Raw genomic sequence first — 23,198 nt, 5'->3', positions numbered from 1 at the left:
TCTGCACGCGCAAGCCGAGCTTCCCAGCGATCGATGAGGAGCCTTCTAGAAGACTAGATCGAATGGACATCGTAGCGCGTTAGGGTTAGATCTGCGGCTGACATTGGTCAATAGGGTTAACTGGTCAACAGACGGGGTTTTGAGGGGTTTAGCTAAAAATTGAAATGAGGCTAGAAAATAAAAAAATCGGGTAACGCGAAACCAACTCACAGTCTTCTTATGTGCAGATATTTCAACACATATAAAAATGATAAACAAGGTGTTGATGGCATTAAACAAAAAAATCATATAAGGAATGCCATATCTCCAATAGTGTCGTATGAAGTCTAAGGGTTGAAGAGAAGGGTTTGAACTTTGAATCAAGAAATTGAACAAAAATTGGGGAATAGCTTCATTTTGGAGTAAGTAAGAAGGATCTAGGCTTAGTTTTCCATTTTCATGTTTCAAACTTGTTCAAATCATGGTCAAACCTGAGTTTGGCTTAAGTTTGGCTAAATTTGAAATGAGGCTAGTAAAAATTCAAAAAATCAGAAAAATGTTAAACCAACTCTCATAGTCTTCTTATGTCATATACTAACCATATAAAATGATAAACAAGGTGTAGATGGCATGAAACAAAAAATCATGTAAGGAATGTCATATCTCCAACAATGTCGTATGAAGTCTAAGGCGTGAAGAGAAGGGTTTGAACTCTGAATCATGAAATTGAACAAAAATTGGGGAATAGCTTCATTTCCTGGCAAGTAAGAAGGATTCAGTTTAGCTTTCCATTTTCATGTTTTAAACTTGTTCAAATCTTGGTTATGGTTAGGTTAGAGCTTAGGTTTAATAAGGTTTAGGGTTTAGGTTTAGGTTAGTTTAGGGTTAGGTTGTTTAGGTTTACTAGCTTAGGTTTAGGTTTAGGTTAGTGTTAGGGTTTAGGTTGGGTTAGGTTAGGGTTTAGGGTTAGGCTAGGCTTAGGTTAGGTTAGGGTTAGGTTTAGGGCTTAGGTTTAGTCTTAGGGTTTAGGGTTGCTGAACTTTGAATCATGAAATTGAACAAAATAGGGGAATAGCCTACTTTGAGTAAGAAGGATCCAAAGCTTAGTTTTCCATTTTCATGTTTCAAACTTGGTTCAAATCATGGTCAAACCCGAGTTCGGCCTAAGTTTGACAAAATTTGAAATGAGGATATAAAAAAATTATAAAACAAACCAACTCACATAGTCTTCTTATGTCATGTACTAACAATTCCTGTTATGCTGATTGCATAAGAAAAATGCCAGAACAGTTTTACCCCACCCCTGTCGCTTTTGAACACATCTTAGAGGATAAAACAAACAGAAAATGAGTTTACCTAAGAAAATGAACAAGTTACAAAAAATTAGTGACGGTAATGAATTAAATACCATTACAACATCATCATTCAGAATGCCAAATTTCAAATTTGAATTTGGTTCAAATTCTGAATTTGAAACATTTATAATACAAATTACAAATCACAATAAGCTAAGAATCAAAGTAACAATACAATACATCACTTATTCTTAGTTTGATTTTTTCTTCTTAGGTTAGCTTGCTTTTGCTTTGTTTTTTATTTTATACCAAGAATATCATTCATGTTCCTTTTTTTTTCTTTTCAAGGCCACTTTCGCAGGCCTTCCTAAACATACATCACGACTTGGAGGCAATTTCAAAGTACAACATGCTCTAAAGCAGCTCAGTTTAGACTCTCTGGTACAGTATCAGTTTCCACTTAGTCCAAAAGATCTTCGCCTTGCACATCCTCAAAACGTATCTGCTTGTACATCCTAAAATTTTGCTTTGCAGACATCCGCCAAAATACATCAAATTTCACATCCTCGAAAACCAAAGATCAATTTGACATCCTCGAAACCAACATCACTCACATCCTCCAAAACAGGACTCTGTTCTTCCAAAACTGCCCAGTTACACAGAGCCGAACACAAGACGCCTCTTTCTATGAATCTCAATTCTTGTTTCTGCTGACAAAGTGGTTCAGTTACAAGAGCGGCAACACATATTCCTGAAAACACTCCTAAGGCGTAAGGGTGTTAGTGGAAAGTAAAACATAGATTTTGGATGACTATAACATACTTACCTTTAATTCCTTGCCTTCAGATTCTTACAATTGCGGATCCAAATGCCTCTGTCCAAAGGTCTTCATAAAGCTTGTATCTATTTTTGTTACTCTCAGCCTTTTGGCTTAAGCTTTTCATCTTTCTTCCTTATCAAGCCCTACCCCTTTTCAAACCAAGCCTTGTATCTACTCACATTAGGCTACCTAAAATTTCTCTCCTTCTCACAAAGGAGCCACAAGGAGAATTCTATGTCCACTTTAGCCAATCAAACCGATTCAAGTGGTGGAATTGGTTGTGCGTATGCATCTCTGGAATTTTTCAACTATAATATTCATGCACAGGTATATTTAGCTGGGCTTGGATGTCAAAAATATGATGGCATGTTCACGAAAAATTTTCTAGTGTGTTGCCACCGTCTGCATTCTTTATTTTCAGCAGCCACCAATACGCTCTTCTGGTTCCAGTTCTCTTCTAACTTACTCACCATACGAGGATTTACACACGTGTAGTTCTCTGCAGTTCTGACTACTTCCGCCGACATACAGCTTAGTCCTGCCTGCGCCTATCACCAATCATTGCTCTCCAATCCCCATAACCTGTGATCATGATAATTTCTAATTCTGTGGTCCAACCATGTCATGGGTGAGGCAAGTCCTTAAAATCCTTTATCCGGTTGTTAAAACTTTTTGCCAAATTGTTTGTTGATAAGTGATCCCAGCACTTGTCTGGCAAGTGTCAACTCCTGACCTGCACCACAAAGCAGAATGATAGGTCTCCATCCAAGGGCCAAACCTTCAATAGCTTTTCTTCTTTTATCTTATTCAGGATGATAGCCCATTGTACTAAGCTTGCATGCTCTTAGCCGGCTGGCCCACGGGCGATAAAGGCATCTCCTTTGAATTTTTGATCACATTCATCCACATATGACCAAAAGCACTCGCTACTGCTCGGTATAGGAAAAGCATTCTTCCTTCGCACGCTCTAGCCCTTTACGCGCCGTGGTGTGGGCTCGCTAAAGGGGACACTTGTATTGATGCTTCTTTTTCAGAACCAGATCATGAACCACTGTCCATGAAGCCTCCGTGCAGGCTGAAACAAATAGCCTTCTAGGTACAGCCAATTGTGTCGGTCTAGCGCATTGGCAAGCTGCAAGTTGACCATTCCATTTTGCCGGAGCTCAAAAATGATGAATCTATACTCAAATATGGACGGCGAGCTTTGCTTTGAAGCCATCAATGCAAGGCTTTAAAGCCATGAAGAATTTGGAAAAGTACACTTTCCCATCCGGTGTCACCTCGGTGTCTATCTCAACAACAACTGCCGGGACACATTTTATCCATATGCTTTGAAGCTATAAAGCATTCTAAATGTATTTTCCAATCACCAAATAATTGTTTCATCACTCTTTGCTTTGTCTTCCAAACTGTAGTATATTTCCGCTGGATTGGGTAATCCTTTTCCAGGTCTACTTTCAGTTTCTTTGCAGTGGTGTTTAGTGTTTTGGGTAAAATATGAGTGATTTTTTCTGCCACCCAAAGTAGGGATGTCATTTTTAAAACCATTTGTGAACTTGTAATACAAGTATGTGTTTTTGGAATTTGATTCTCCCTTATTGTCCTTCCATCAGGCTGATATATAGCACTTGCATGGCATGGCACCACCATCATAACCTTTGCACTTGGCATAGAATTTCTTTGTATCTGTCCACAAAGTCTTGGTTTCAAACTCATGTTTGACTGCATAAGTCGTGAAACACATCCTAAACTCATCCATGCTTGGAAACAATCTACCTACTTCAATAACTAGATTTTCTTTGTCATAAACACAAATAAGCTCATCATCATGTCCATCACCCACTTCAACTGCAGCATCATGCATCAACTCTGAATCTATATCAGCATTAGCATCAAATGCAGCATTCCTTGATTGTCTAGTACCATCATCTGCAACTTCATCTTTCTCCTTTTCCTTGTCTTTCTCATCTACAGGAATACTAAATATAGTTGCCATTTGAATGTCAGACTTTGGATCAATGAACAAATCTGTTCGGTCACTTATGTCAAATGTATTCCAATCAATAGATACAGGGACCTCCTCAACATGATCTGCCTCGCCACCTGCCTCCCCTGATAACACTGCTAATTCAGTAACTATAGGCATTATCTGCATTTGTGTAGCCCAGTCATCCTCAACAATCTGACAAGCCAACTTCGATGGCACATATCCAACCCTAAATGCAGGGTTCAAATCAATAAGCTCTGCCAAAAATAGAACACTACTGCTTGTCCAGCCCTCTCGCCGATCGATATCTTCTACCATTTCTTCCCCTGTTTCAATCCTAACATACTCCTGTTTCCAATCATCAAACACTAACAAAGATACTTCTTGCTTTGGCCCCCAAACCACACTCTCCCCAATTTTGTCCACCACATTCCTCACCGCCTCATCTTCCATTCTTTCTAGTTCTTGTGGATCAATGTATGCACTAGGTACATCCCATTCAACCATCGTGTCTATCTCAATCTCCCGCATGCTTCCATCATTGGAGGGAAAGAATTTTATGCAAATTTTAAATATACCCCTTCCCCTGTTTTTGGTGGGCAATGTGAGCTACGATTTAAGGCAGTAAGCAAATAGAATTGAAATTAAACTTCAAGATGGGATGAATTACCGATTGCTTGTCCCCTCTACCGCCTCCCCCATCTCGTTCCCCTCGCTCAGCAACGCCGACGACCGCAATCTAAGCTCCAACCCAACCCAGCCCTCAGATCTAATGGGTGAGAATGATGAAGAGGAATTAGTGTTTCAAATGGCACTCACCACGTCCACCGTAGAACGAAAGCGTCGCCATCCTCGGAGCAAGCTCCGCCGCCGTCGACAAGGATGGTGAGCTCCGCTGCCGCCGCCAGAAAATGTCCGCGCGCGCTCGGTCGGAAGGGTGCGGTTGGGCCAGTTGGTTTGACTCAGGGCCACCACTAACTTAACCAAACCCTTAACTAACCTAACGGTCTCCTTAACGGCCTTTTTATGGCACGGTTGTCCCTGAGCTATTTCCTACCTAAACAACGTCGCATGCTAGCTATTTTCACGAATAACGTCGCTTCTCATCCAATTCCATGGAAAAACGTCGCATAGGAGCTATTGACCCGTCTGCATGACACCGTATAGGATACAAAGGAGGGCGACACCATGATGTAAGAGATCCCGCGCCGGGCAAGTAGGGCAACAGAGCACCACACCACCCCAAAGATACCTCATACGAACTCTCGAGACTAGACCGCGCTACCGCAAAGATACACTCTCGTGGCGATTGTGGCGAAAGAGGGTCGGCGAAATGGGGTTGTATAGCATGCATGTGTTTTCCGTGTCATCTTATAAGGAGTTGTGCCGAAGACAAGATGTAGTGACTGCAATGGGAGTAGGAAACTAGGACTTTTCAACAATGGTAAAGAAGTCAATCCTCCAGAATATTTGCCCCTCTCGTAAGGGGCGACGTCGTCGCCATCATCGCTCAAGATGACACACTCAACACTACTGGGGCTACCATCCACTGATTTTTATGGAATTAGCTCAATTGCCTCTATTCATCTTTTCTTCTCGTGTGTGACCATGCCTAGAGGCGGTATAGTGTGTGCCACCGCAATGCCGCCAAATAATAAACTCGACAACACATGTTGAATCACATGGAACCGAGGCCTGGGACCTTACATTCATTGGAGAAAGAGTAGGGTGTTGCATTGCCGAAGACACGAAGGATGAAAGGCCATGGTGGTCACCTTCTGCAGAGACAAGCATGCGTCCGTAAATGCAAGGCGTTGGTACAAACGAAGATGGAGGATGAACCTCGTTCCATATTGCACCACTCCTATTGACATCAGGTTATTCTTGTCCAATCATTGTATAAAGCCGCTGTTGTTTTCGACATTAATGTCATCAAACAAAGTCATTGTTGTTGCGGGTAGAAAATATGGTGATTCAAGCATTTCGGTGACTTGCAGACAGTCTGATCGAATAATTATCCGAGAACATCAGCCGCATTAGCAAGACCTAAGCTTCTTCTAATGGCACAAACTTCCATTATATTTGCATCTATGGCATAATAATGAACTGGATCATGCTGCGATGAAGCTATCTTTACTGTCCCGAATCACCGCCCAAACACCACCTATAAGATTTTCTGGTTTAAAACTTGCATCCATATTTATAAGGAAAAAAAATCCCTTCCATTTAATCCAATAATTACATCGATGTACATAGCTATAGCGGATATTGTAGTAAACAGTGTGTCCAATTTTTTTTCTAGAATGAAAATAAAATATTTTTTTGTTAAATAAAATATATTAATATCGAGAGATACTAATTACACCCAGCCTCCGCAACAATACAATACCCTAATGGCAATACGAATGTACACAACCAAAAGAAGAAGAAAACTAAGAAATAAAAACCCCTCTACGAAATTCCAGCCCTAGAAGCAACAATACAACCACCACCAAGACAACATCTGAACTCCAGTATTTCCAAAAGCGACGCCTCCAAGAAGGGAACATTGCACAAGCGTCATCGTCGTCACTCGATCAAAGATCTTGGTTTTCACGCTGAAGATAGTCCCCACTCTCGAAACAATGCCTTAAACAAGATCCTTGCCAGGCAAAACCAATTAAGACCACACCTTAGATTTTCACTTTGAAAGGTAAGACTCTGAACTTCACTTGTGCTGCCGCCCCCACTTACATACTACTGTTGTGAAACCCGGAACACCACGCAAAACCCTCAACAACGCGGAGACTCGAACCTCCATTGCTAGTCCTCCAATCCGACCTCCATGATATTCTCCGCCTCTGATTTTATCATGGACCAAATGTCACCTGGTAGCAACAAAGATCAGAGCTTCGCGCCGCTCCCTCCAGAACCAATCTGTTGGCATAAAAGCATGAGTGTGCACGACCAAATACCACTTATTCCAGCAAATTACAGAGATAAGGTGCACTATTATATTCGCCGGAAAACCCTCCAAAACTGAACACTCTGGGCAAATAAAACATAATGGAGGGAGTATAGCATAGTGTAGGTATTGACTTTAAAAGATGTCCATCAGAAATCCATTTTGGCACATTGTTGTAGATGCATCCACTGCCTAAAAACAAATTTAAAAATATCTACAAATTCTGAGAAAAAATTTGAGTATACATCTAGACATTCTACATTCCCACACGGAGTCCCGAGATTAAGACAATTTTCGGTGTTTCAACTTAGTTTTTCATGAGGCATTTTCGTGTATCTTTTTTGGATAGGCCATCCAAAATATCTCTTTTACACGGTACTTTGTGAGCGAACATAGAATGACCCATGCATGTCCCATTAGCTAAGAATACCATAGCAATGAAAATGAATAATACCATGTTGTTTATTTATACGCAGAGTGTTGCGTGGTATCGGCCGCAACACGTACACGCTGCATCCGGAGTCTGCTCGACCCAGCAAGCCGGTCTGAGACGGAGGGAGTAAAGCTATAACCGCCGGGCGCCGGCCACTGTTCTCTTTTGATCGAGCGCAGCAGAGATTGCTTCGTCTTCACCTGCACTTCTTTTGACCAGTCCTGTAGAGTCGACCGACCCCACTGTCAGCCTCCGCTACTCGCGTGCTGGCATTTGCCCCGAGACGCAACCACCCCGTCCGGCTATAAAAGCCAGCCCGCGGCCGCTCCGCCCCTCCTCATCCTCCCTTCTCCGCCGCTCCGCCCTCACGTTCTCTTCCCCGCCCCTCCCTCTCCAATCCAGCGCAAAGCCAAGGAGGATGGCGGCTACACGCGCACTGGTTCAGGGACGCCGCCAGGCGGCCGTGCTCTTCAGCGCGGGCCGCTTCCTGGGCGGAAGGGCTGCACCACCAAGGTGAGACCTTTCGTCGACTTTCTCGATCTTACACCCGGCCGGCCGGAGAGATCTTCCCCTGCTAGATGATACTAAGTTCATCTGTATCTTGTTTGACAGCGGCATGTTCCTGGGCGCGCGCGGGGACGCAGCTGTCGCTGGGGCATGGAAAGGCAAGGACAAGGCTGCTGCCCGATTCATCGTGCAGCCACACTTCGACAGCTGCGCGGGCGGAATCTCTGGCGGCGTCCTCGGAACGCGCAGGTACGCAGCCGCAGCCGCTGGCGCAGGCCTCCCCTCTTGAATCTACTTCATGGTTTATAATATCGTGCCATGTCAACTTTCAGCGCAAAGTTCAGTTTTTTTTTTGGGAGCAGATTCGTTTGCTTGCTTCTACCGTGATGTTGATTGCAAAAGTCTGATCTTTTATTTCATTTGATGTCAAGATTCAACATGGCCAGGATGATGTCCAGTGGGTGTGGAGAGGGCGCGGGCGCAGGGACCGGCAAGGAGGTTGCCGTCATCAGCTCCGGCGGCAGCGCGAGCGGAGGCTCCGGCGGCAGCGCTGCAGAAGGCATCAGCGCGGGCGCGGCCACGGGAGGTTGCAAGTGCGCAGAGCAAGTCGCTCGCCTAAGGGAAGACACCATGGCCGAGATCCAACGGCTTTGGTTCTTCTCCTCTGGCCTTATGGACCAATACGGGGAGGTGCTCAAGGAGAACTCCGATCTGAAGTTGATGTTAGCGTAAGCTGTCTGCCGATTCACCTCTGTACATCTGTCTCTGTCTTTAAACCTCGAACTAGCTATACTTTGAAATTATACTGTTTTATAGCCTGTCAAAATCATGCAACTGCCGAGTGTGTACAATGGATGGGGATTCTGACGGTTTCAATCAAGTGATTCGAAAATTTTATCAAATTTGTCTTTTTTGTTGCGTCCAAAATATAAAATATTTTTGATTGAAATTTTTTCGTAATTACAACATGATTCGTTGGCAATATGTACATTTTTTTATTTTGAATTGTTTGATGATTTTAAATTTTCGTTTTGAAAATCATCAAAAAATTCAAAATAAAAAATGTACATATTAACAACGAATCATGTTGTAAGTATGAAAAAATTTCAATCAAAAATACTTTATATTTTGAACGCAGCAAAAAAGACAAATTTGCAAAATTTTCGAATCACTTGATTGGAGGCCGTTGGATGTAGAATGTCCGGCCGATGCGATGGCCAGTTACGGCGTGAATGGCCTACATGCAGTCACTGAATCCCCATACTGTATATCTATCCATGCTTAATCAACTTGCTTACCTCGTTTTCTCATGTTATGAATCTGAAAGAGTTTTGTTTCTTCATGATAGGACCCAAGATGTCAAACACATTACAGCTGTTACGCATCTATCCTACAGCATCGTGTTTTCAGGCATAACTGGCCTCTTCGCCATCGTTACATTCGTGGGGCCATACGTCAAGCAGCAGTGGCAAGCTGACACCGTTGATGAGGTCTTTACCAAACTTGAGAAGATGGAAATGAAGAGGAAGGATGGAGAAGAGGCGACTTCCAAGGCCAAGGCTGTGGAGGGTGAGTCGCCAATGAAGAAGGCTGAGCAACAGGTGGTGAACCTGAAGACCGTCAAGGATCACAACGACGGAGCTTCATCACATGAGTCCCCCAAGAAGAGGTGGTGGTTCTTCTGATCAGCTGATCCTTCCGTGGATCAGCCCAGGTGCCCAAGAAGAAGCGCCCATTCACCTCTTCTGTGTTGTATCCCAGTTTCTATTGCTTAGCTGAACTATTGAGTTGCCTTAGCGTTAAACATGTCTCTGCGTTCAGATGATTGGCCCTTTGAACTGAGATGTTGCATGAGAGTTATTTATGTCTATCCTGGTCTAGATTTCTGTTGTGCCTTGCCTTGTGTCATCTGTGAGTTTTAAGTATTCTTGAAAATCCTCGCATTCTGCTCGTTCGAAAGTTCCCATGATACTAGCATAACAAGCGACCCAGTGAATTTGCTCATTCCTCCATGAGTAAGTACCATACTACTACAGAATCTGGACATCATCGAAGGCTAACAATGCCACCAAGTCAACAAACCAAATCTTTTATCAAGGTCCAAACAAGGGTGGAGTAGCGGCGTTTGAAGCGGAGAATCTAAAGAATTCTTTTCTGGCTGTCATAACCTTCCAACCTGCATTGGTATTCAGATAAACCGACCAATACTTCTCAACATGTACCCTATTACATTAAGGTGTACAAACATGTTTCCTCACTCGGAAGACAGCTTACAAAACCATTCATGTCAGATTCTACTGTCAGCCGACGACACTGGATCTAAATCGAAATGCTCGTCCAACACGGATAATACTTCAGAGAGTGAAGACACCATGAAGTCAGGCTTAACATCTTCAGGCAAAGAATCGTGGGGGCCATATCGTCCCGTTTCGTCGAGTAGGCAAGTGAAAGCACCAGCTCTCTTTCCACAAACGATCTGCACATGAATTTCAGAAGTATATATTGAGCCAAAAAGCACATGCACATAAACTATTGAAGCAGCTTTAAGATTCACCAAAAATGTTGCAAAATGGATGCTTGCGGCGGTGATTTAAGTGTTCCATTATCTCAATGAAAGTGGAACCCGGCCTTTTCAAGGTCGTAAGGGAAAAAAAAGGTACACAAAAAGCTGACTCCAGTTTATGGAAAAAATACAGTTATATGGCCTTTATCAAAGCAGCAGGAGCATAATTTCTATTCATTCATGACTACGATACAACTCTTAACTTATTTTACAAGATGGCAGAAGGGATCTATAGCTTAATGTGGAGACTCAGGTTAACTTTAAGGAATTTGAACCATAATATTTATACTAGGAATCCTAATTGGTTTGTCTTGATAACTGAAATCATGCTACGAAGCATACTGTATAGAAATCCTTTATATGCGAGACTTCAGATTGAGATGAAGAATGCTCACATCATCCTTGAGGCTGTCCCCAACCATGATCACCGGATTTGGTGGAAGTTTCCAAGTGGAGCAAATGTGAAGCAATGGAGCTGGATCTGGCTTATAGGGCCGGAATTCTCTGCTTAATGCAGGCACAAGCATCATCTGCATAAGTTTCATATATCCAAGATCAAAACATTGAAGGTGGTGTCATTATTACAAATGTTGGATGTTATTTCCACTTCACCTTAACAATAGAATGATTGGCAACAAATCAAGTTCGATCAATGTAAAGTACAAATGAACATTACCGAAAAATATTATGCAGAGTTTACAGAAACGTCATAATTTTATAAATCTGAATATCCAGCCATACTATACGACAAGGATTTGTATGCTCGGAATGGTGCAAGGGACCAAAGTATATCACAGAATTATACATACTTAAGAGCAATGGATATCATCCAACAAGCATAACCACTAGATGATCAGAATAAGTACAGTCCAAAAACTTACACCAAACCTTTGGTGAAACAAATCGACGGCTTCCTTCACATTGCGGGTGATTAAACCCCTCCTGCATAATGTCCAGGGTAGGAATCAGTAGCTGCATAAATATCTCAAATCTAAATTAATTATGGACAGATGCCACTACAGCTGCAGTTATTTATGTATCACTAGTCTGGCATGTTTTCACAATTACACACACATGCTAGTAAACGAACTGAATGACACATGTCAAACGAAGCAACAGTGTGTGGTATACATAAGCACACAACAAGCTAGTAAGGCAGGTGCTAAGATAGGATGCTTCTTTCTGATCACTAGATTGGTGACACCAAGAAGCCAGTCGGAGAATCCCAATTAGTGATCAAGTTCAAAACCCAATCGATAATAAAAATGCACTATTTTGTTACTTGATAATATTTATGGCTTCAGCCACTGGATTACTACATGCAATGATGCAAGGGAATCCCGGAGTAAGGCGGTTGCCTCAGAAATTTGATAGTGCAAGACCTACTGATCGCTCGAAAAACAAAGTCTCTGAACGAGGTGGAATGTTACGTAAACAGACAACTGTGTATTGTGACTGAATTTTTGATAGCAAACTTAGCTAGCAGTAAGCACGGAATGGAATTGCAGATCAAATTTCGAGCCATACAATTATAACCTACAGTGCACACCCCTTATCCGAAAATGACTTATCTAACTTTCTGAAATGTTGGTACTGTACATATACATTAATACATATATCATTCACTAGTGTACTATTCAAACAGCAAATCCCTGGCGATGGCTTCGTAGGCGCGGCGCTGCTCGTCGGGGCCCCAGGACTCGATGCAGTGGAGGATGTCGACGGCGCCCCCGCCCGCCGCGCGCGCCGCCGCGTAGGCCGCCAAGCACCTCGCGGTACATGGCCGGGAAGTCGATGACGGGCACCGTCAGGGTCCCGTCCATGTCGAACACCACGCCGCGTAGCGTGCCCCTGCGGCTGGGGGCGGGGGGCGCCGCCGCCGCGGAAGAGGAGGAGGACATGGCGACGGCGCGGGCCGCCGGCAGGATCTGCGTCGGGGGAGGAGGAGGGGGAGGGTCTCCGCCGGCGGACGGCTCGCTCCGGCCTTTGCTCCGTAGGGCCAGCCGCAAGCCGCCCCGCCAGCAAGTTATTGTTTCCAACTTATTTTAACTTAACCAGCACACATAAAAAATTATACTCTAAAAGCTTCCATAATTATCTTATATAATAATATCGTAGAATTAATACTAAGATATTTCTTCTAGCATGTCCCTATGATGGAATTTAATCATACTAAGATATCCACATTTCATTCCAATATAATCTAAATACTACAGAATTCAATATATATTCGCAAGTCATTTAATAATACTACTTAGACATGTGACCATCCAAGTCAAGCAACATCAAAATTAATGGCATCCAACAGAGAGAGCAAATTACTTCATGTTTTGTGTTGTTGATGATTATACAAGGATACTTACATACACACGAATACATATGTATGCATTATAATTTATGCCATTGTGCATAGTTAATTTACGGAGAACTTTTATTACAATATAAAATTTAACGAGCAATATTTTGAGTCCTATACATTACAATTGGATTAAAAAAACTCTATAACTAAGGTTTAGAAATGTTGTTGTGTAGTTGTCCATGTATTCTAAGTAAACATAAAATTTTACACACTAAGATTATAATAGGATGAACGTAAGTTTTAAAAAGGTATACAAATTTAGTACAAATAAGATGTTATTGGATTCCATTGACGCATTGGAGAAAAACGTATTATTGACAACTATGGTCTCCCGACACGCTTCTATCCCCGAAAACATGAACCATCGTATGCATCGCCATTGCTTGGGGCTTTGCTTGGGTTGTGTGGGCTGTGGGGTTTTAGGAGATGATATGTCGTGGTGTGAAGAGGTGAATGGGGAAGGGAAGGGGATAGACCGACGCTTTTATGGCGGAGAGTTGCGATGACTTCTCCGCTAGCAGAAATAGAAAGTGCTCTCCGATTGAACAGAAGAAAAAAATTAGGCAAGGTCGTCGCGAAGCGGTGACCGAGTTTCTTGGTTGCTGAGGGTAACTATTCCTCTGATGCACCCTGTGATCACACGGCGTGTGGCCCATGTTAAAACTAATCTTGATATTTAGGAGTTCACCACGGTTAAGTTTCGTCTGAGTCTAAGAAACACTATAAGATGTTTGGTCATGTTGTATCAGCTAGAAATTAGAAATTAGACAATTGCATCACGAAGAATTTAAAGAATTCTTTAGCTAGGAGTATTGTATGTACTTGTGACATTGCTAGTTAGTTAGTTGGTGGCCAGTGTATGTAATATTAGAAAATAGACAATTGCATCACGAAGAATCTAAAGAATTCATTTCTGGCTGTCATAACCTTCCAACCTGCATTGGTATTCAGATAAACTGACCGATACTTCTCGACATGTATGTATTACATTAAGGTGTAAAAACATGTTTCCTCACTCGGAAAACAGCTTACAAAACCATTCATGTCAGATTCTACTGTCAGCCGACAACACCGGATCCAAATGGAAATGCTCCTCCAACACGGATAATACTTCAGAGAGTGAAGAAACCATGAAGTCAGGCTTAACATCTTCAGGCAAAGAATCATGGGGGCCATATCGCCCTGTTTCGTCAAGTAGGCAAGTGAAAGCACCAGCTCTTTTTCCACAAACAATCTGCACATGAATTTCAGAAGTATATATTTAGCCAATAAGCACGTGCACGTAAACTATTGAAGCAGATCAAAAAGTTGCAAAATGGATGCTGGAGACAGTGTTTTAATTGTTGCATTATCTCGAAGATAGTGGAAGCGGAACCTGGCCTTTTCAAGGTCGTAAGGAAAAAAAGGTTCACAAAAACTGACTCCAGTTTATGGAATTTATACAGTTATATGGCCTTGATCAAAGCAGCAGGAGCATAATTCTATTCATTCATAACTTCTTTTACGAGATGGCAGAAGGGAACTATAGCTTGTTGTGGAGACTAGGGTTAACTTTAAGAAATTTAAAAAATAGTAGCTCTTTTCTTTTTTAATCGACGTGGAGTACATGCTAGCTAGTAAAGCATATCTGCATGTTCGGCGTCAATTAAACACGAATGGAGGGAGTAATATGTATACTATACATGAATTTTAATTGGTTTGTCCTGATAACTGAAATCATCCTACGAAGCATACTGTGTATCCTTTATATGCTAGACTTCAGATTGAGATGAAGAATGCTCACATCATCCTTGAGGCTGTCTCCAACCATGATCACCTCGTTTGGTGGGAGTTTCCAAGTGGAGCAGATATGAAGCAATGGAGCTGGATCTGGCTTATAGGGGCGGAATTCTCTGCTTAATGCAGGCACAAACATCATCTGCATAAGTTTCGTATATGCAAGATCAATACATTGAAGATGGGCCGTATGCATCAATTGATGCAGAGGCTAGGGTTTTGCCGTTTCAAAAAATTCGAAAAACACATTGAAGATGATGGCATTATTACAAATTTTGGATGTTATTTCCACTTAGCCTTACCAAAAGAATGATTGGCAACAAATCAAGTTCGGTCAGTGTAAAGTACACATGAATATTACTGAACAATCATTATGCAGAGTTTACAGCAAAGTCATAATTTGGTAAATTTGAATATCCAGCCATACTATACGACAAGGATTAGTATGTTCGGAATGGTGCAAGGGACCGAAATATATCACAGAATTATACATATTTAAGAGCAATGGATATCATCCGACAAGCATAACCACTAGATGATCATAATAAGTATAGTCCAAAAACTTACACCAAACCTTTGGTGAAACAAATCGACGGCTTCTTTCACATTGCGGGTGATTAAACCCCTCCTGCATAATCAGTAGCCGCATAAATATCTCAAATCTAATACTCCCTCTGATCCCTAATAAGTGTTGTGGTTTTTGAACTAAAACCACGACACTTATTATGGATCGGAGGAAGTAAAGTAATTATGGACAGATGTCACTAAAACTTCAGTTATTTATGTATCACTAGTCTGGCATGTTTTCACAACTCAATGACACATGTCAAACAAGGCAACATTGTGCGGTATACACAAGCACACAACAAGCTAGTAAGGCAGGTGCTAGGATAGGATGCTTTTTTCTGATCACTAGATTGGTGACACCAAGAAGCCAGTCGCAGAATCCCAATTAGTGAGCTAGTTCAAACCCAATCGATAATAAAAATGCACTATTTTTTTACTTCATAATATTTATGGCTTCATCCACTGGCAGTCCATTACTCCACTCAATGATGTAAGGGAATTCTTGAGTAAGGCGGTTTCGTCAGAAAGTTGACAGAGCAAGACCTACCGATCATTCGGAAAACAAAGAAGTTTTCTGATTGAGGTAGAATGTTAGCGGGAAGCATGGAATGGAATTGCGGATTAAATTTCGAGACATATCTAACTTTCTGAAATGTTGGTACATACATCAATCACTAGTTCCAAACAGAAAATCCCTAGACGATGATGGGATCAACCAACTTTGAAGCAACTGCATGATACTACCAGCCAATCAGGTGCAAAAAATATTGTAACTGCACTGAAGTAAATCAATCCTAAAAACACAAGTGCAGCTGAGGTCATAGTGGACAGTACACTAACTGGACTGAGCATACCATGTAGTATGCAAAATTGAGCTAGATTTCGGCTACACAAACAAGCAATCACCTGATCTGCCTGGCGTCGAGGAACCCGCAGAGCTCGGAGGCCCCTGCAAGTCGCAAGCACCGTCACACCACGGTAAGCAAACCTGAACCAGAGCAGGACAGCTCTTGCTCTTCGAAATGAGAACCCAACGCTTTGGGGGGAACGCGATGGGGAGGGGGCTCACCGGGCATGATCTGGAGGCGGTGGAGGCCGTCGCGCTCGAACCTGGCGATGGCCTCGTAGGCGCGGCGCTGCTCGTCGGGGCCCCAGGACTCGATGCAGTGGAGGATGTCGACGGCGCCCCCGCCCGCCGCGCGCGCCGCCGCGTAGGCCGCCTCCCCGCCGAGCACCTCGCGGTACATGGCCGGGAAGTCGATGACGGGCACCGTCAGCGTCCCGTCCAGGTCCATGTCGAACACCACGCCGCGTAGCGTGCCCTGCGGCTGGGGGCGGGGGGCGCCGCCGCCGCGGAAGAGGAGGAGGACATGGCGACGGCGCGGGCCTCCGGCAGGAGCGCGAGGCGGCTGCGGCGGGGGAGGCGGACGGCTCGCTCCGGCCTCCGGGAAGCGCAGCGGCTGGCTCGCACTGTTCACTTTTGCTCCGTAGAGGCCAGCCGCAAGCCGCCCCGCCAGCAAGTTATTGCTTCCAACTTATTTTTGAACTTAATCAGCCACATAAAAAATTATACTCTACAAGCTTCCATAATTATGTTATATAATAATATCGTAGAATTAATACTAAGATTTTCTTCTAGCATGTCCCTATGATGGAATTTAATCATACTAAGATATCCACCTTTCCAATATAATCTAAATACTACAGAATTCAAGATACATTCGCAAGACATTTAATAATACTACTTGGACATGCGACCATCCAATTCAAGCAACATGAAAATTAATGGCATCCAACAAGAGAGCAAACTACTTCATCAGTTGTGTTGTTGTTGATTATACAAGGATACTTACATACACACGAATACATATGTATGCATTATAATTTATGCCATTGTGCAGAGTTAATTTAGGGGGAACTTTATTACAATATAAAATTTAACGAGCAGTATTTTGAGTTCTATACATTACAATTGGATTAAAAAAAACTCTATAACTAAGGTTTAGAAATGTTGTTGTGTAGTTGTCCATGTATTCTAAGTAAACATAAAATTTTACACACTAAGATTATAATAGGATGAAAGTAAGTTTTAAAAGGTATACAAATTTAGTACAAATAAGATTTTATTGGATTCCATTGACGCATTGGAGAAAAAAATATTATTGGCAACTCTATATGGTCTCCTGACGCGCTCCTATCCCCGAAGAAACCAACCACCGGATGCATCACCATTGCCTGGGGTTTTTACTTGGGTTGTGTCGAGATGATCTGTTGTGACGGGAAGAGGTGAATGAGGAGGGGTAGGGGAGAGACCGATGCTTTTATGGCGGAGAGTTGCGACTGCTGCTCCGCGGGTAGAAACTGAAGGTGCTCTCCCATTGGACAGAAGAAAGAAATCAGTCAAGGTCGTCGCGAAGCGGAGACCGGATTTTTTGGCCACCTAGTGTCGCGGGTACCTGTTCCTCCGATGCACTCTGTGATCACGCGAAGTGTGGCCCATGTTGAAACTAATCTTGTTAGTTAGGAGTTCACCACGTTTAAGTTTCATCTGAGTCTAAGAAAACACTATAGGATGTGACAAGTACATACAATAATGGTGATCTTGTACCTACATGCAAGTCAACGTGTTAGTGTTTAGGTGGCTCCAGGGGCGGAGCCTCTTGGAGACCATACCGGACGTTGGGCCGGTCTTTTCCAAATTGAAGTTCTCTTTTATTTAAGACATAAAATCTCAGCATTTATACTCCCTGCTAGACACATATTACTACTTTGGGGACAAGGCATTTCTGAACCCAGGTGTAGATGCTCTTGATTTAATAAAAAAATCAACAATAATAGCAAAAAAATTAAAAAAAATCTGAAATTTTTGGAAAATGAACATGAACACTTGTTCTAACTTTACACCAAAAATCTCCGGAAAAAGGCTTACTTAGTGATCTGTGCAAAAAAGACAAATTGAAGTGATGTAAGAAACAAATCTAGACGTTCTAAACAGCACCGTATTTTAGCTTTTTTGCACAAACCACTATAGATGTCTTTTCTCGGAAATTTTTGGTGTGCAGTTAGAACACTTGTTCATGTTCATTGTCCAAAAATATTAGATTTTTTAAAATTATTTTACTATTTGTTTTGATTTCTTTATTAAACCAGGAGCATCTACACCCCAGTTCAGATTTGGTTTTTCCCTACTTTGGCCCATATACTTCAGTCATGGCCTTCTACTATCTTATACGTCGGTCCTTCCTTGGTTGCAGGTCACGCTCCGCCACTGGGTGGCTCCATGCGTGTGTGGTGTTTGGTGTTTGGCCTGGTGGTGTGGCCATTGAGAAGAGTTTGTACAAGTGTTGAACTAGTGTGGTGCGGTGAAATGTGAAAAGTGGATCAAGGTAATGGCTTGACCAAGTGTGTGTGAGCGTGCTAGTTAGTTGGTTAATGGCCGGTGTGGGATCTTATCTTGTAATGGCTAGTTAACATTTGCAAATGAATGAGAAACCAGCCGTGAGAGCTAAGCAAACATGTAGTCAGTGTGTACACTAAGGAAGTGTGTCCTGGACAAAGTCGTTGGCTTCTTCCTTTGGTTGTGTGCGCGTGTCTCATGGTGCGTGTGTATCTTGGTCTTGTTGTATCGGTTAGAAATTAGAAATTAAACAATTGCATCAGGAAGAATCTAAAGAATTCTTTAGCTAGTATTGTATGTACTTGCCGCAGCCTATGTAGTGCTAATTAGTTGGTTGGTGGCCAGTGTTTGTAAATATTAGAAAATAGACAATTGCATCACGAAGAATCTAAAGAATTCTTTTCTGGCTGTCATAACCTTCCAACCTGCATTGGTATTCAGATAAACCGACCGATACTTCTCGACATGTACTGTATTACATTAAGGTGTACAAACATGTTTCCTCACTCGGAAGACAGCTTACAAAACCATTCATGTCAGATTCTACTGTCAGCCGACAACACCGGATCCAAATCGAAATGCTCCTCCACCACGGATAATACTTCAGAGAGTGAAGAAACCATGAAGTCAGGCTTAAAATCTTCAGGCAAAGAATCGTGGGGGCCATATCGCCCTGTTTCGTCAAGTAGGCAAGTGAAAGCACCAGCTCTCTTTCCACAAACAATCTGCACATGAATTTCAGAAGTACATATTTAGCCAATAAGCACGTGGGCGTAAACTATTGAAGCAGATTCACCAAAAAAGTTGCAAAATGGATGCTGGAGACAGTGTTTTAATTGTTGCATTATCTCAATGATAGTGGAAGTGGAACCTGGCCTTTTCAAGGTCGTAAGGGGAAAAAAAGGTTCACAAAAACTGACTCCAGTTGATGGAATTTATACAGTTATATGGCCTTTATCAAAGCAGCAGGAGTATAATTTCTATTCATTCATAACTTCTTTTACAAGATGGCAGAAGGGAACTATAGCTTATTGTGGAGACTTAGGTTAACTTTAAGAAATTTAAATAACACTAGCTCTGTTTTTTTTTTAATCGACGTGGAGGTACATGCTAGCTAGTAAAGCATATCTGCATGTTCGGTGTCAATTAAACACGAACGGAGGGAGTAATATGTATACTATACAGGAATCTTAATTGGTTTGTCTTGATAACTGAAATCATGCTACGAAGCATACTGTGTAGAAATCCTTTATATGCTAGACTTCAGATTGAGATGAAGAATGCTCACATCATCCTTGAGGCTGTCCCCAACCATGATCACCTCGTTTGGTGAGAGTTTCCAAGTGGAGCAAATATGAAGCAATGGAGCTGGATCTGGCTTATAGGGACGGAATTCTCTGCTTAATGCAGGCACAAACATCATCTGCATAAGTTTGATATATGCAAGATCAATACATTGAAGATGGGCCGTATGCATCAATTGATGCAAAGGTTGGGGTTTTGCCGTTTCGAAAAAGTCGAAAAACACATTGAAGATGATGGCATTATTACAAATTTTTGATGTTATTTCCACTTAGCCTTACCAATAGAATGATTGGAAACAAATCAAGTTTGGTCGGTGTAAAGTAGACATGAATATTACTGAACCAATCATTATGCAGAGTTTACAGCAAAGTCATAATTTGATAAATTTGAATATCCAGCCATACTATACGACAAGGATTTGTATGTTTGGAATGGTGCAAGGGACCGAAATATATCACAGAATTATACATATTGAAGAGCAATGGATATCATTCGACAAGCGTAACCACTAGATGATCATAGTAAGTATAGTCCAAAAACTTACACCAAACCTTTGGTGAAACAAATCGACGGCTTCCTTCACATTGCGGGTGATTAAACCCCTCCTGCATAATGTCTAGGGTACGAATCAGTAGCCGCATAAATATCTCAAATCTAATACTCCCTCTGATCCCTAATAAGTGTTGTGGTTTTTGAACTAAAACCACGACACTTATTATGGATCGGAGGAAGTAACGTAATTATGGACAGATGCCACTAAAACTGCAGTTATTTATGTATCACTAGTCTGGCATGTTTTCACAATTACACACACGTGGTAGTAAACGAACTCAATGACACATGTCAAACAAGGCAACAGTGTGTGCTATACACAAGCACACAACAAGCTAGTAAGGCACCGCGTGCTACGATAGGATGCTTCTTCCTGATCACTAGATTGGTGGCACCAACGAGCCAGTCGCAGAATCCCAATTAGTGATATAGTTCAATCCCAATCGATAATAAAAATGCACTATTTTGTTACTTAATACTAGTAATTATGGCTTCAGCCACTGGCAGTCCATTACTCCACTCAATAATGTAAGGGAATTCTTGAGTAAGGCGGTTTTGTCAGAAAGTTGACAGAGCAAGACCTACTGATCGCTCAAAAAACGAAGAAGTTTTCTGAATGAGGTAGAATGTTACGCAAGCGGGAAGCACGGAATGGAATTGCAGATCAAATTTCAAGCCATACCTACAGTGCACTCCCCCTGTCATCGGAAAATTGCTTATCTAACTTTCTGAAATGTTGGTACATATATCAGTCACTAGTTCACTATTCAAATATAAAATCCCCAGACCATTGGATCAGCCAACTCTGAAGCAACTGTACGATACTACCTCCCTAGCAGGTGCACAAAATTTTGTAACTGCACTGAAGTAAATCAATCTTAAAAACACAAGTGCAGCTGAGGTTATAGCGGACAGTACACTGACTGGTCTGAGCTAGATTTCTGCTACGCAAATAAACAATTACCTGATCTGCCTGGCGTCGAGGAACCCGCAGAGCTCGGCGGCCCCTGCAAGTCGCAAGCACCGTCACGCCACGGTAAGCAAAACCGGAAACCAGAGCACGTGACGCGCTCTGCTGCTCCTCGAAATACGCTTGAGGCGGGGTGGGGGGACGTGCTCACCGGGCATGATCTGGAGGCGGTGGAGGCCGTCGCGCTCGAACCTGGCGATGGCCTCGTAGGCGCGGCGCTGCTCGTCGGGGCCCCAGGACTCGATGCAGTGGAGGATGTCGACGGCGCCCCCGCCCGCCGCGCGCGCCACCGGGTAGGCCGCCTCCCCGCCGAGCACCTCCCGGTACATGGCCGGGAAGTCGATGACGGGCACCGTCAGCGTCCCGTCCAGGTCCATGTCGAACACCACGCCGCGTAGCGTGCCCTGCGGCTGGGGGCGGGGGGCGCCGCCGCCGCGGAAGAGGAGGAGGACATGGCGACGGCGCGGGCCTCCGGCAGGAGCGCGAGGCGGCTGCGGCGGGGGAGGAGGAGGGGGAGGCGGACGGCTCGCTCCGGCCTCCGGGAAGCGCAGCGGCTGGCTCGCACTGTTCACTTTTGCTCCGTAGAGGCCAGCCGCAAGCCGCAAGCCGCCCCGCCAGCAAGTTATTGCTTCCAACTTATTTTTGAACTTAATAAGCCACATAAAAAAATTATACTCTACAACCTTCCATAATTATGTTATATAATAATATCGTAGAATTAATACTAAGATTTTCTTCTAGCATGTCCCTATGATGGAATTTAATCATACTAAGATATCCACCTTTCATTCCAATATAATCTAAATACTCCTACTACAAAATTCAAGACATATTCGCAGGTCATTTAATAATACTACTTAGACATGTGACCATCCAATTCAAGCAACATTAAAATTGATGGCATCCAACAAAGAGAGCAAATTACTTCATTTTTTGTGTCGTTGTTGATTATACAAGGATACTTTCATACACATGAATACATATGTATGCATTATAATTTATGCCATTGTGCAAAGTTAATTTACGGAGAACTTTATTACAATATAAAATTTAACGAGCAGTATTTTGAGTTCTATACATTACAATTGGATTTAAAAAAACTCTATAACTAAGGTTTAGAAATGTTGTTGTGTAGTTGTCCATGTATTCTAAGTAAACATAAAATTTTACACACTAAGATTATAATAGGATGAAAGTAAGTTTTAAAAAGGTACACAAATTTAGTACAAATAAGATGTTATTGGATTCCATTGACGCATTGGAGAAAAACGTATTATTGGCAACTATGGTCTCCCGACACGCTCCTATCCCCGAAAACATGAACCATCGCATGCATCACCATTGCTTGGGGCTTTGCTTGGGTTGTGTGGGCTGTGGGGTTTTAGGAGATGATATGTCGTGATGTGAAGAGGTGAATGAGGAAGGGAGGGGGATAGACTGACGCTTTTATGGCGGAGAGTTGTGACGACTTCTCCGCGAGCAGAAATAGAAAGTGCTCTCCGATTGAACAAAAGAAAAAAATCAGGCAAGGTCGTCGCGAAGCGGTGACCGAGTTTTTTGGCTGCTGAGTGCCGAGGGTAACTATTCCTCTGATGGACTGGCCCATGTTGAAACTAATCTTGATATTTAGGAGTTCATCACGTTTAAGTTTCATCTGAGTCTAAGAAACACTATAAGATGCAGCAAGTACAGACAATATTGGTGATCTTGTACCTACGTGATCGATGTGTTTAGGTGGCTCCAT

The 23,198-nt window shown here is 42.6% G+C and overlaps 3 pseudogenes; all 3 read right to left on the bottom strand.

Annotated features, from left to right (window-relative positions):
- Positions 1 to 10,105: 10,105 nt before the first annotated feature.
- Positions 10,106 to 13,828, bottom strand: LOC124690928 (annotated as a pseudogene).
- LOC124690927 lies at positions 13,806 to 18,442 on the bottom strand (annotated as a pseudogene).
- A 574-nt stretch (positions 18,443 to 19,016) lies between these two features.
- Positions 19,017 to 23,198, bottom strand: LOC124690926 (annotated as a pseudogene).

The sequence above is a fragment of the Lolium rigidum genome, chromosome 2 (assembly GCF_022539505.1).
Source record: "Lolium rigidum isolate FL_2022 chromosome 2, APGP_CSIRO_Lrig_0.1, whole genome shotgun sequence".
Classification (NCBI taxonomy): domain Eukaryota; kingdom Viridiplantae; phylum Streptophyta; class Magnoliopsida; order Poales; family Poaceae; genus Lolium; species Lolium rigidum.
This window is presented reverse-complemented; position numbering and strand designations above follow the sequence as displayed.